Raw genomic sequence first — 13,593 nt, 5'->3', positions numbered from 1 at the left:
CAATATTGAACCCTACGGACTAAGACTGGGATGCCATTAAAGTTCATGTGTGTCTCAAGGCAAACGTCTCAATACTTTTGGTAAAATTATGTATCTTCCAATAGGGTTATCCTGGTGGCAACCAGGGGTTCTTTTATTATGGATGGATTTCCTCTCATTTACTTTTATGGCTATGGGACAGGAAGTGAAGGGAAATATCCCTAATTGTACATACCTGTAGATGGCAAAAAACTGACTGGGGATATAACCCTCTCTTAGTCTTTCCAAAATGAAAAAAAGTGCTGCCTTTAGTTATTTTTTAAAGCAAAAAAGGTAAATATAGGGTGCACTGTAGATGCTTTTTTGGCCTAATTACCGTATATACTCAAGTATAAGCTGACCCAAATATAAGCCGAGGCACCTAATTTCACCACAAAAAAAAACGCTGTGCCCATCTGCAGTCTCATGTATCTTTGATTACGGTCTCACGCTGTGGCATGCAGTCTTAACTGTTCAGCGGCCATCCACTGTAACAAAGCCCCGCCTCCTCCTCGTCCGTGATAGACACTGATTCAGTTTCCCAGCATTGTTCAGTGTTCTGTCTATCATGGACCAGAAGGAGGCGGGGCTTTGTTACAGTGGACAGCCGCCGAACAGTTAAGACTGCATGACAGACCGTCACTCGAGTATAACCCGAGGGGGGCTTTTTCAGCATAAAAAATGTGCTGAAAAAGTTGGCTTATACTCGAGTATACTGTACACTGTAAGTATGAATTCCATCATTTTACAATCAGGTAAGTTTTGTTATATTATTATTTCATTCCTTGTACTGATGTGGAACGTCTTTAAAGCAGAATTCCAGTAATTTCTGTGCTTATTAAAAGTCAACAGCTACAAAAAGTGTAGCTGCTGACTTTTAATAAACACACACTCAGGTGTCCCACAGTCCAGCGATGCGGCCGCCCGAAGCCTCGCTTCTCTCCTTCTCCTCTCCACGGCACCAGCATTACAAGTGTGGGCGCCCAGCTGTGACAGTTTGCGGCTTCACAGCCGGGGTGCGAGTTGCGCTGCGTGTCATGAATAGCCGGGCAATCTTCTGGGACCTGTGTTGTGTACCAGAAGATTGCAGGGAGGGAGGGGAGAAGAGAACTTCCGCTCCCGGTGCCGCGGTACAACAAGCGGAAGTGGGAGCTGGGTACCTGTCAAAACTAGGTACGCCCCTCCGAAAAAAAATGACATGCCAAATGTGGCATGTCAGGAGGCCTTAAAGATGGAGCTCCACTTTAAGGAAACGTTCTCTGCCCCTGACTGCCCTACTTACTGCATCTTTAGAGTTTCTGGGTTGTTACCCTTCACTTTACAGAAATATGTAGTTGGTGTCTCCAGTTTCCAGCCGTGTCCTCTCTGAGCTTACAGAAGCCTCATTCAGGCCTTGTCCAGGTATCACATTGCAGAAACAAGCATTCTCACTTGTGATGCCGAAAGTGTAATGGACACGTGTTTCTGTATACCTCCCAACTGTCCGAGGGACTGTCCCTGATTTCGAGCAATGTCCCTCTTTCCTCCTCATTTGTCCCTCATTTTGGTCTGATCTATATAGATGTATATAAAATGCACCTTTTATCTCTCAAAAAATGTTTCTCAGTGCTAAACCTTTCATCTGATTTCTAAATTGCTGCATTTGTAAATTCCAAATAGGAATAGTAGTAGTAAAAAAGCACTTGAGGGGGCATGGCAAGGGGTGTGCCCTATGCCTACATACTTTTTCTGATAGGTGTCACTCATTCCCATCTCAGAAAGTTGGGAGGTATGGTTTCTGCATGTCACTCATAGGGCTGCCCATTCACTTCAATGGGATTCCCGATGCGCCTTTGTTGCCCAAAAGAAGATCCTGCTCCTTCTGGAGTGATAAGCATAGTGTGATTTTTAAATGCATGTATTGCCTTGATTGCTGTGGGACAATTGCAGCAGAATCACACTGCCTTTGGGGAGCCATTAAGAATAATGGCACCCAAATTCAAATTTGGGCGATATTTGGAATCGTGGGCAGAATTGCAGTGATTCTGCCTGTGATTCCAAATAGAAATGTGCATGTCTGAAATGTTCATTTCGAATGCATTCCTTTATTGACGAATTTAGTTTCTTCATATTGAACCAAATATTTTTCGAATTTGCTTTGTATCTTCGGCATTTTGACCTGCATAAAACTTGTGGTGCCGCTCCAAGCAAAGATACAATGCCCCACTGGTACTCAGGAGTGTGGGCGCCAGCAAGGAATTTCCCTCATCCAGTAGTGTAAATGAATAAAGCAGGATAGCTGCCCCTCGCCCAACCTGGTCCCAATTGATGCATGTTTATGTGGCAGCCTCAGTCAGCACTAGCCCGCAGGCCACGCCCTCTGACACGTTTCTACTCATCCACCAGGGCTTAGTCATAGGGGTTACTTCAGCATTCGTTTGGTATATATACTGTGGTGGTGGAACCCTGTGCTACCTTAAAGATTGCTGGTTTACGCCAGATTTTGGAGAGAAAGACACACTGATTGCACAGCTGTGTGTTTGGCTATTTAGTTCTGACCTGACTATGGCTCAGGGCCCCACCCAACAGACAGGAAGTCTGTTCCTGGGAGTCAGGTGGACTCCCAGGAGTTAGACGCTGCATGGGTGCAGCCAGAGCATGCATGCAGGAGGCAGATGTCATTGATGCTTGAGCAAGATGGCGCTGATCAGGAGTAAGCTAGGAGAGAGCTTAACTCTAGGAAACTCTGTTTGGTTGTGAGGAACAGACCTAAGGCCTAGGCTAAAGGCCTGAAACTGCCAGATGGCAAGTGTGAAAGCCAGGAGGCTAAAGTGTTGAGTATGCAAGATATAGTAATGATGGAACCCCCTGTGAGTACTCATTAAAAAAATGCACCTACCGCTGGAGTCTGATCACCCCAATCTTACAATACGTTGATGATTCGAAAAATGTTGCAGCTTTTCAGGAAGATTGCTATATATTTCATATATTATTGAACTGGATGAATTTAAATCGGTAGGATTTGATCTGTCGGGTCCACATCGAGATGATGGCCGATGAGACCGCTGGGCCCTTCTTGGGACCAGCCACCGAAACAAACAGTGAGTCTGAACTCCGGAACGGAGCAGTAACAGACAAGTATATTCTCGGAGCTCGGACAGCGTCCGAGGAATGCCACGTCGTCTCCTTAGGATTTGACGGATAAGGACACAAGTATGGCAGTACAATGTCTTCCTTGAGATGGAAGGTCGAAATTACCTTAGGAAGAATCTAAGGCTGCAAATGCATGTCTGAGGCACCTAGAGGTCATGGCGTTAAGCCATTGACTGTAAAGCAGGATGACCTATGGGACCTAGGGCTACCTCGTGGCTTCCGCTAGGGCTACCTCGTGGGTGGAAGCGTGATGTGTTTGTAACCCATTGAGCAGTAACTTTGCCCACTCCGTGAGTGTCTGGGACACCAGCGCCCCAAATGTGGTTGGGTGTACCGCTGAACCTACTACAGTGTATAGGTTATGGGATATCGACTCTGCCTTCTTGTCCGCCGGGTCCTTGAAGGCAGGAGCCCCCTCCACCAGAAGGGTGGTAAGCTTGTTTAGTCTGGACACAGGAGGGTCCACTATGGGGGGCGAGGTCCATTTCTTAAAGAAACCCCCCTCCAGTGGTTAATGTACCGCTAGGTTTTTAGGTATAAAAAAGTTTTTTGTGGTCTATCCCATTCCTTGTATAAAAGTTTGTCTAAATAAGACACAAAAGAGAACACTTTAGCAGTGCGGGTCGCCTTACGGAACCCAAAGGGGACCGCCGCTTCTGTTGCTTCTACAGACCCCTCTTAGGGTATCTCGCACTGCGGTGATAAGGTCACTCACCAGAGCCTTCTCGCGAGCTGACCTGGGTCCAGAGTCATCCTCACTGTCTGGCCGATCTAGGTCTGCACCGTCAGATACCTCCGAGTCAGGGTCCTGAGTGGTAGCTAGACCTGGCTCCGTATCTGAGTTGTCCCCAGAAGATGGCGGGGGGGCGCTTTCTAGCCCCCGTTCTTCCACGCGCTGATTCCACCTTGGCAATGAAGGCATCTAGGATTGCCGACATAGCGTCCACCGATACATCGGGTACAGGGGCATCAATTGCCAGCTCAGGTGTTTCAGGGGAAAAAACATCTGTTTCTGACGCCATGCTGCCCACACGCTTGACACAGGGATTCCAAGCAAGGTGGACAACCCACCCTCCTAACTGCAACAGAGATGAGGGGTACCCCCCCAGAGGATTCGCCATTTAGCTCGCCGTTTAGCTGAGCTGCTTCTTGTCCACTGAATACAACCGTCAGTCTGCTGAATGGCTGCTATCTACAAGGCTGCTGTCCTTATCAGCTTGTTTTCTAGTCAGCACCATGTGTCTGTTTGGCTGCTGATTTATAAGATGTCCGCCGCTCAGGCGCTAGAGGTCAAGCATACTGAGGCACCAAAAGCATGGCCGCCAGTGCTGTAATACTTGCATGGGCTACAAAAAAATGGCCACCGAGCAGGACGCTAGAGGCCCCAGTTTCATGGGGAAATGCTGCTGGAGGATAGCCATTCTAAGCGCCCTTCTTGGGGCACACCGTGCAGGCCGCTGAGCGGCCAGGAGACGCGGTACAGCCCCCCCTTGGGCGCCGTGTGAGCAACACCTCCAGCGCTAGGCGGCTACAAGAAAATGGCCGCCGTAGTGCATATAGACCCCAGAAGTATGGCCGCCGAGCTCTGAGTAGAGGCCAACAGTGGCTACAAGAAAATGGCCACCAGGTATACAAACAATCCAGCATGGTCACAGAAAAAATGGTCGCCAGACACACAGCAGCAGAATCTCTTATGCAGCTCTCTACATTGAAAGAGGGAAGCAGCAGCTGACAACATGGACACAAGTAAGCAATATCTATGCACTTATACTTTATATTGGTTCTCAGGTGGAGTTCCCCAGGGCAACCCCCACCTCAGCAGTCTAGGGAGGAGGGAAGGGGAAGGAGGGGAGAAGGGAAATATAAAGCCCTTTACTCACCTCTCCTGGGATGCCCAGCTCTGTTTTCTTGCCAAAGCAAGGTAGTAGTACTTACCCTCCTGTGGTTTTATGCTGGAGCACCCTGGACAGTGCATCTTCCGCATGGTAACAGAGATGACTGTCGGCCAGGCTACTGCGACTCGGCCCTGTAGACCGGTCTTTATGCAAGCCCTGGAGCGCATAGCTCACCAGCCACCAGTAGAGCGACGGGCATGTCGTGGACGACCCAGCGCACAGCTACGGTCGGCACACGCTCGATGAATGAATGAATGAATGACTTGTATAGCGCAACGCATGCGATCTGAATCGCCTCTGGGCGCTGTTTCCAGCCAGTAGCTAGGGACACACAGTCATACACACATATATACATATATACTGGGCCAATTTGGATGAGATCCAATTTTACCTACCAGCATGTCTTTGGAGTGTGGGAGGAAACCGGAGTACCCGGAGGAAACCCACGCAGACACAGGGAGAACATGCAAACTCCAGGCAGATGGTGTCGTGGTTGGGATTCGAACCAGCGAACCTTTTGCTGCTAGGCGAAAGTGCTACTCACTGCACCACTGTGCTGCCCCGATGCCCTCGATGGCCGAAACTGGGAAGAATACAAGGATCTAGGATCCAGCCTGTCCCCCAGTCGGCAGTTGATCGAAGATCGCAGGAAAAAATAAAAAATACAAATCCAGAATCTTGAACTAACAGCCTTCAAGCCATGGGCCTGAAGGGAGCCATGTCTTCTCCTGAAACTAGGCAGAAAAAAACTGATCTACGAGATGCAGAGAGAGGGGTTATACCCAGAGGGCCCGCCCCATGGGCGGGGCTATAGGGTGTGTATGATAAGTTAACCTTTTTATAAGTTTCTGCCTAGTGACCTCCTAAAGGAAGGCTAATACCCACTAAGTCAAGATTAAGGCTGTGTCCGTCCATGAACGAAAGAGAAAATTTGAAAATTCAATTAATTTCCCTCAAGGGTCTGAACTGCAATCCCATAATGTGATTTCACCCGAAACAAATGCATTTGTTACTGTCGCTATAACTTTTTATGGAATTTGTTGACATTTGTGACCATTTAGAGATTTGTATACATCCGAATGTCTGAAAATTATATTTTCATCTGAAAAACGCATGTTTAATTCCGAATTTGCTTGAAGTGTTACTAAACCCAGGACCCAGCATTCACTATATCTGGTCTCCCACAGTACACAGAACATGGAATTATTTTAGAAAATATAAAAGGCTAAATACCTTTTCTCATCAGCAGTTAGAGCAGTCTTGAGATTTCTATCAGTGTCTTGGTAAAGCTTTTAATTCTCCCATGACTGTCCTACGAGACTGCAGGACTCTTGAGCCTCTGTCTGGACAGTGCCGATTGGCCCTGTGCTGATCACATGCACTTTCCCAAGAAAAAAAAAAAACTCTTTAGCAATACACACCAAACTGAGCCTGTGCAGAGTGCCCCCAAGGCTCTGCTCTATCAGGAGATCAATTGGGGACAGTGGAATAAGGGGAGGTTAAGAGAAGATGGGATCCAGTAGTCTTTTTTTACACAATGAGGAGGATTAACCCCTTAGGTTTCATAGTGAGTATAACAAGCATGCTTTACTGCATATACAGACTGATTTCACTGCTGTGGGTTTAGTAACACATTAATATGAACGGCTGCCTTACACACACTGGAACTCCAAGAGGTAGGTTAACCGGTTAACGCCCGCCGCATATACATGTACGTCCACAGAATGGCACGTACAGGCATATGGGCGTACATGTAGGTCCCCGCCTTTCCGCGGGTCGGGGGTCCGATCGGGACCCCCCCTGGTACATGCGGCGGTCGGTAACCCGCGGGGAGCGATCCGGGACGACAGCGCGGCTATTCGTTTATAGCCGCTCCATCGCAATCACTCCCTGGAGCTGAAGAACGGGGAGAGCCGTATGTAAACAGCTTCCCCTTGCTTCACTGTGGCGGCTGCATCGATCGAGTGATCCCTTTTATAGGGAGACTCGATCGATGACGTCAGTCCTACAGCCACACCCCCTACAGTTGTAAACACACACTAGGTGAACCCTAACTCCTACAGCGCCCCCTGTGGTTAACTCCCAAACTGCAACTGTCATTTTCACAATAAACAATGCAATTTAAATGCATTTTTTGCTGTGAAAATGACAATGGTCCCAAAAATGTGTCAAAATTGTCCGAAGTGTCCGCCATAATGTCACAGTCACGAAAAAAATCGCTGATCGCCGCCATTAGTAATAAAACAAAAATAATTAATAAAAATGCAATAAAACTATCCCCTATTTTGTAAACGCTATAAATTTTGCGCAAACCAATCGATAAACTAAAGATAGGTAGAAGAATACGTATCGGCCTACATTGAGGAAATTTTTTTTTTATATATATGTTTTTGGGGGATATTTATTATAGCAAAAAGTAAAAAATATTGAATTTTTTTCAAAATTGTCGCTTTATTTTTGTTTATAGCGCAAAAAATAAAAACCGCAGAGGTAATAAAATACCACCAAAAGAAAGCTCTATTTGTGGGGAAAAAAAGGACGCCAATTTTGTTTGGGAGCCACGTCGCACAAACGCGCAATTGTCTGTTAAAGCGACGCAGTGCCGAATCGCAAAACCTGGCCTGGGCATTTAGCAACAAAATGGTCCGGGGCTTAAGTGGTTAAAGGGCATAATATCTTCAGACATGAGCTACCTAGAACAAGGAGACAAGCCTCATCATTTTGGGAAATAATACAAGTTACATTTTGTAGGATAATACCCCATATTGGTCCTTGGTTATCATCTATTTCTTCTTCATATCATTTATAAATGATTTTTGGGAATTGGATTCCTTTATTTATAAAATGTACAGGTCCACAGATTTTATCAGTTATATATTAGAAAACTTCCATCATTTTGCCATCAGGGTTTGTATACATTTAGATTATAGCTGGATGGGGAGAATCAACAAATTTTAAAGCAGTTTCACATTTCTTATAGATTAGACTGTTTGCTGATTTTACTTATTATGTAGTATAGTTGTTTAGAGTCTGTAATGCAATGAAAGACATGCAAGTATTGATTGCATTTACATGCATTTACAATGCACTTTCAACCAATATCATGCGGTAAATTTAATCAACGCTGTTCACTGGCCCATTGATTAGGACTGGACACAGTGTCTGTAAGTTTATCAGATTTCATGTATTTAGCCGGTAAAAAAAAACAAGATAAATCTCTAAAGACATGTATTTGTCTTATTCAATAAAGGTATCTTATTCTCAAAGGGGTTGTATCCTAAAATGCAATTTTTTTCAAATGTAGGTTGGGAAATGACTCCCAATTCAAATTATAAAGCAGGTTTAGGTTTTAAAAACATTTTCAATGCTCTCCTTTAGTTCTTGGTCATCTACCTGCATTTCTCTTTTAGAGTCTGAGCGACCCTGGAGGTTGGCAGGACCAGTCTGCCCTGCAGTGAATTGCAATGACAGGAGGAGCTGCTGCAGTAGCGGCTGGGGCTCAACATTTTTTGGGGGCACAAACCACCTGAAAAATTAACCCGTTAGTAATGCAGGACTGTAAATAGACATTTATCATCAGGTGATTTTGGATCGTTACTGCTAGATAAAACTGTGGCCATCATATGCAGCCTCACTGGGCCAAACAATTTCAGTCTCACTAAGCCCATCAGTTGCAGCCTCGCTGTGCCAATTACTTTCAACCTCACTGTGCCCATAAATTGCAGCCTCAATTTGCCCATCATATGCAGCCTCACTGTTTCCGTTAGTAGGGCAATTACATCCTTATTTCAAGTAAAATAAAACCACTTAAAGCGGGAGTTCACCCATAAAAATTTTTTTACCCTTAGATTGATGCTCATTTTGTCTAGGGGAATCGGCTAGTTGTTTTAAAATCGAAGCTGTACTTACCGTTGTAGAGAGCGATCTTCTCCGCCGCTTCCGGGTATGGTCTTCGGGACTGGGCGTTTCTATTTTGATTGACAGTCTTCCGACAGACTTCTGACGGTCGCATCCATCGCGTCACGAGTAGCCGAAAGAAGCCGAACGTCGGTGCGGCTCCATACTGCGCCTGCGCACCGACGTTCGGCTACTTTCGGAAAATCGTGACGCGATGGATGCGACCGTCGGAAGCCTGTCGGAAGACCGTCAATCAAAATAGGAACGCCCAGTTCCGCAGTCCATACCCGGAAGTGGCGGAGAAGATCGCTCTCTACAACGGTAAGTACAGCTTCGATTTTAAAACAACTAGCCGATTCCCCTAGACAAAATGAGCAGGAATCTAAGGTTAAAAAACGTTATTTCCGGGTGAACCTCCACTTTAACATAAGGTGTCCTCATCAGAAAGCCTTTTACATCAGATCTCCCAATCAGAGTCCCACATTACAGTAGGTACCACCCTTTACATCAGGTGTCCCCATCAGAGTCCCTCTGTACATTAGATGTCACCATCAGAGTTCCCCTTTACATTAGATGTCACCATCAGAGTCCCCATTTACATCAGATGTGCCCATCAGAGTCCTCTTTTACATTAGATCAAAATATTGCAGCACACACATGATAAAAAATACATTTAACTCCTGCAAGGCTATTTAAAACACCTGAACATTCTCAAAAAATATGGGGATTTGTTCACACCGTCCACTTATTGCGTCAAAGTACCCCATTATTAGTGGGTCCTATACTATCCATAGAATGGAAGATCCAGAGTCCCCCTTTACATTAGATGTCACCATCAGAGTCCCCCTTTACATCAGATGTCACCATCAGAGTCTTCCTTTACATTATGCTTCCCATACACCTGTGTGTTCGGCATCCTGCACACACTTAAAGGGCCAGTATTGTTTTTATGATGAGTAGCTTTGGGGGGTGGGGGACCACACCCCTGCGCCCCCTATGGGTGGGCTACCACTGAGCTGCACTCAGCCACTGTTTCCTCACACCACCAGGCTGTCAGTTGTTTACATCACCAGCAGCACTGTCTGATCAGGAGTGTAAAATGACTTGATTGGCTTCTCCTGTCATTGCCATTCAGGACAGGATAGACAAGTCTTGTCCACAACCTGGGCTACTTGGAACCAAAAAGAGCAAGGCAGAGAAAGCTGTAGACGTCAGTGTTAATTCTGGCTTCAAAATTTGATTTCGTTTTAGTCATAGACTTTTATAGCCAGATTCAGAAAGACTTACGCCGGCGTATCTACAGATACGCCGCGTAAGTGTAAATATGCGCCGTCGTATCTTTGCGCCGTACCCACAGAACTAGATACGCCTGAAAATAGGCTTCTTACGACCGACCTAACTTTCCTACGCCGGCATATCGTTGCCGCATATTTACGCTGGACGCATCTGGCGCTCCCATTGATTTCCTATGCAAATGAGGTAGATATGGCGATTCACGAATGTACGTGCGCCGACGGAGGCTACGTGTAGTGCGCGTAAGTTGTACGTCCAGCCTAAAGTTATTCCATCAAAAAGCTGGTTTATCTCTGCACCAGATGTGCACAGGTCAGCTGGAGAGCAGCTACAGCAACACCGTTATGGACGAGCTGAGCGACCCCACTTGCAGGACAACACATCTGTCTGCCAACATGCCAGGGGCAGCCGTGGTCCTAGCACTACTAATGGGTCCACCGGCACGTAGGAGGGCACGGGAGAGGATATATCGCACGCGCATGAACGTCTTTGGCATGAGTGATTCAGAGGTGTATCGCATCTTCAGATTCAGCCCTGCTGCCATCCTGGAATTAGCCACAACCCTGCATGATGACATCACCAGCAAGACAGATCGCTCAAATGCAGTGCAGCCACTGGTCAAGGTACTGGCAACACTGCATTTCCTCGCCACTGGATCTTTTCAGCATACAAGTGGAGTAGTGGCTGGGATGTCACAATCCACCATGAGCAGATGTGTGCACCAGGTTGTCCCCGCAATCCTCACATGCATGTCCCACCACATCATCAGACCCACCCATGAGCATCTGCGGCAGAAGGCAATGCAGGATTTCTACAGAATTGCCGGATTCCCACGCACCGTGGGGGCCATTGATTGCACACATGTGGCACTACGGCCCCCCCGTGCCACAGAGCACATATACCGTAATCGTAAGCAGTGGCATTCCATCAACGTACAGGTGATAGCCGATGCCCAATGCCTCATATGGCACGTCCGTGCCAAACACCCCGAGTCCAGCCACGACAGCTACATATTGCGTCAAAGCCACATCCCAACAGAATTCGAACAGATTGTGTACAGGGACAACTGGCTGCTTGGTGAGTGACATGGGAGTCAGGCATGACTGTCCGACCCCATGATGCAGACATCACGAGGGGCACATGCACGGCTAACATCCTCCTGTCTTTTCCCTTCCAGGTGACTCTGCATATGCACTTGGGCCCCATCTCCTGACTCCATTCCGGAATGCCCAAACCAGAGGAGAGAGAAATTACAATGCTGCACAGATACGTACTCGTGCAGTGGTGGAACGCACATTTGGCCTCCTGAAGTCCCGTTTCCGATGCCTGGATAAGTCCGGGGGGACCCTGTTGTATTCCCCAAACTTTGTGTGCCAGATCATCGGTGCATGTTGCACAACTACACCATGAGAAAGGGCCTGTCTGCTGAGGGAAGAGCATTTATGAGATGCCTCGTGGTAGGCATCTTTGGACGTTAAACACACACATTCATCATGGCACAAGGAGAATGCACATCACTGTGGTCCCTAGCTCACACACACCACATCCACATCACATTGGATTAGCCCAAGTCCACCATGCAGGACTTGGGAGCAGCAACGCCGTGCCAAGGCCCCAATGGTGTCGCTGTCCATTCATACCACATTCACACGGTCGTGGGGATAACTTCTCCCTGACGACCCAGGGTGATACACCTTACTGGCAGGTATGTCACCCCCACATTCACACACCAGTCACACTGTAGCCTGCACTACTGACCGTGTGCAGTAATAAATAAAATAAAAAGCTCATGACCTGAGCATGAATAAAATAAAAAAACTAATTTCCTGAGCACAAACAACAAAAAAATAACGAATTTCCTGAGCACATAAAAAACATAAAGAAGTTCATACTCTGAGCACAACAAAAAATAAACCGGCACTCATTTGCCCCGACGTGGGCTGCGCCTGGTGCCACCTCTCTGGCTCCTCAGCTGCCTGGGGGGAGCCTCGGGTGGGGGGGAGGTGTGAGAGGGCCCAGGCACAACAGAGGCCTCCTCTATATAGAGGCAAACCTGGGCAAGGTTCACTGTCTCCTCCTCAACCACCTCGAGAGGAGAGGTGTGGGCAGTCCCCTCCACCGCTGAAACTTGGCTTCCTAGGGGGTCTGGCTGAGGTTTTTTCCGGGGAAGATGGCGTGGGATAGCCACCGGCAGCAGATGGCCCCGCTCCCTCCTGCACATCTGTGGATGACACAAAACATTCGGCAGCGTAGCGTATGAGGGCCGGCGTAAGCCCGCCTAATTCAAAATAGGAAGATGTGGGCGTGTTTTATGTTAATTCAGTGTGACCCCACGTAAATGAAGTTTTTAAATGAAGTTTTTTAACGAACGGCGCATGCGCCGTCCGTGGACGTATCCCAGTGCGCATGCTCCAAATTACGCTGCAAAGCCTCATTGGTTTCGACGGGAACGTAACTAACGCAAAGCCCTATTCGCGAACGGCTTACGCAAACGATGTAAACAACGCTAAATTCGACGCTGGCCCGACGTCCATACTTAACATTGGATACGCCTCATATAGCAGGGGTAACTTTACGCTGGAAAAAGCCTTACGTAAACGACGTAAAAAAATGCGCCGGGCGGACGTACGTTTCTGAATCGACGTATCTACCTAATTTGCATATTCTATGCGTAAATCTCCGTTAGCGCCACCTAGCGACCAGCGTAAATATGCAACTAAGATACGGCGGCGTAAGGGACTTACGTCAGTCGTATCTTAGCCAAATTTCGGTGTATCTTGCTTTCTGAATACAGAAAGAGGATACGCCGGCGCATTCTAGAATTTATGCGGCGTATCAATAGATACGCCGGCGTATCAATAGATACGCCGGCGTAAATGGTTTCTGAATCCGGGCTGAAAAATCTATTTTTTGCATTCTAAAAGTGTCTGGTGCCCACCCTTTCATCTTGCATTACACCCACCATGCCTTGCAACCCACTCTACACAGCAGGATGTCAGCTCTCCCTAACTCTGGAGGTCACCATTGGGCTTCAGGGGCCCCGGGACTTATGCTACATACAGCATATATAGAATTTCATAGTAAGCTAGAGGTAGTGCGGAAATGTACATATAATCACAATGCATACAGTGGTGCATGCTTTTAGGGGTTAAAATAGGCCACGAGGAGATGACAGAACACCTTCTCACCACCTGTTAAACACCCTTTGAAAAGTGAACCACTTTGAATTGCTTTTCAAAGTGTGATCGCTAAAAACCCAGTCCTGATTTTATAAATAACAAACCCCTGGGTGATTATTGTTAAGGTAGACCCAGATCTCTGGAGCATCCGCCACCAGTTGTTTGCTCTCATCCTTCCA

Source organism: Rana temporaria, chromosome 9 (assembly GCF_905171775.1).
Source record: "Rana temporaria chromosome 9, aRanTem1.1, whole genome shotgun sequence".
In the NCBI taxonomy this organism is placed as follows: Eukaryota; Metazoa; Chordata; class Amphibia; order Anura; family Ranidae; genus Rana; species Rana temporaria.
This window is presented reverse-complemented; position numbering follows the sequence as displayed.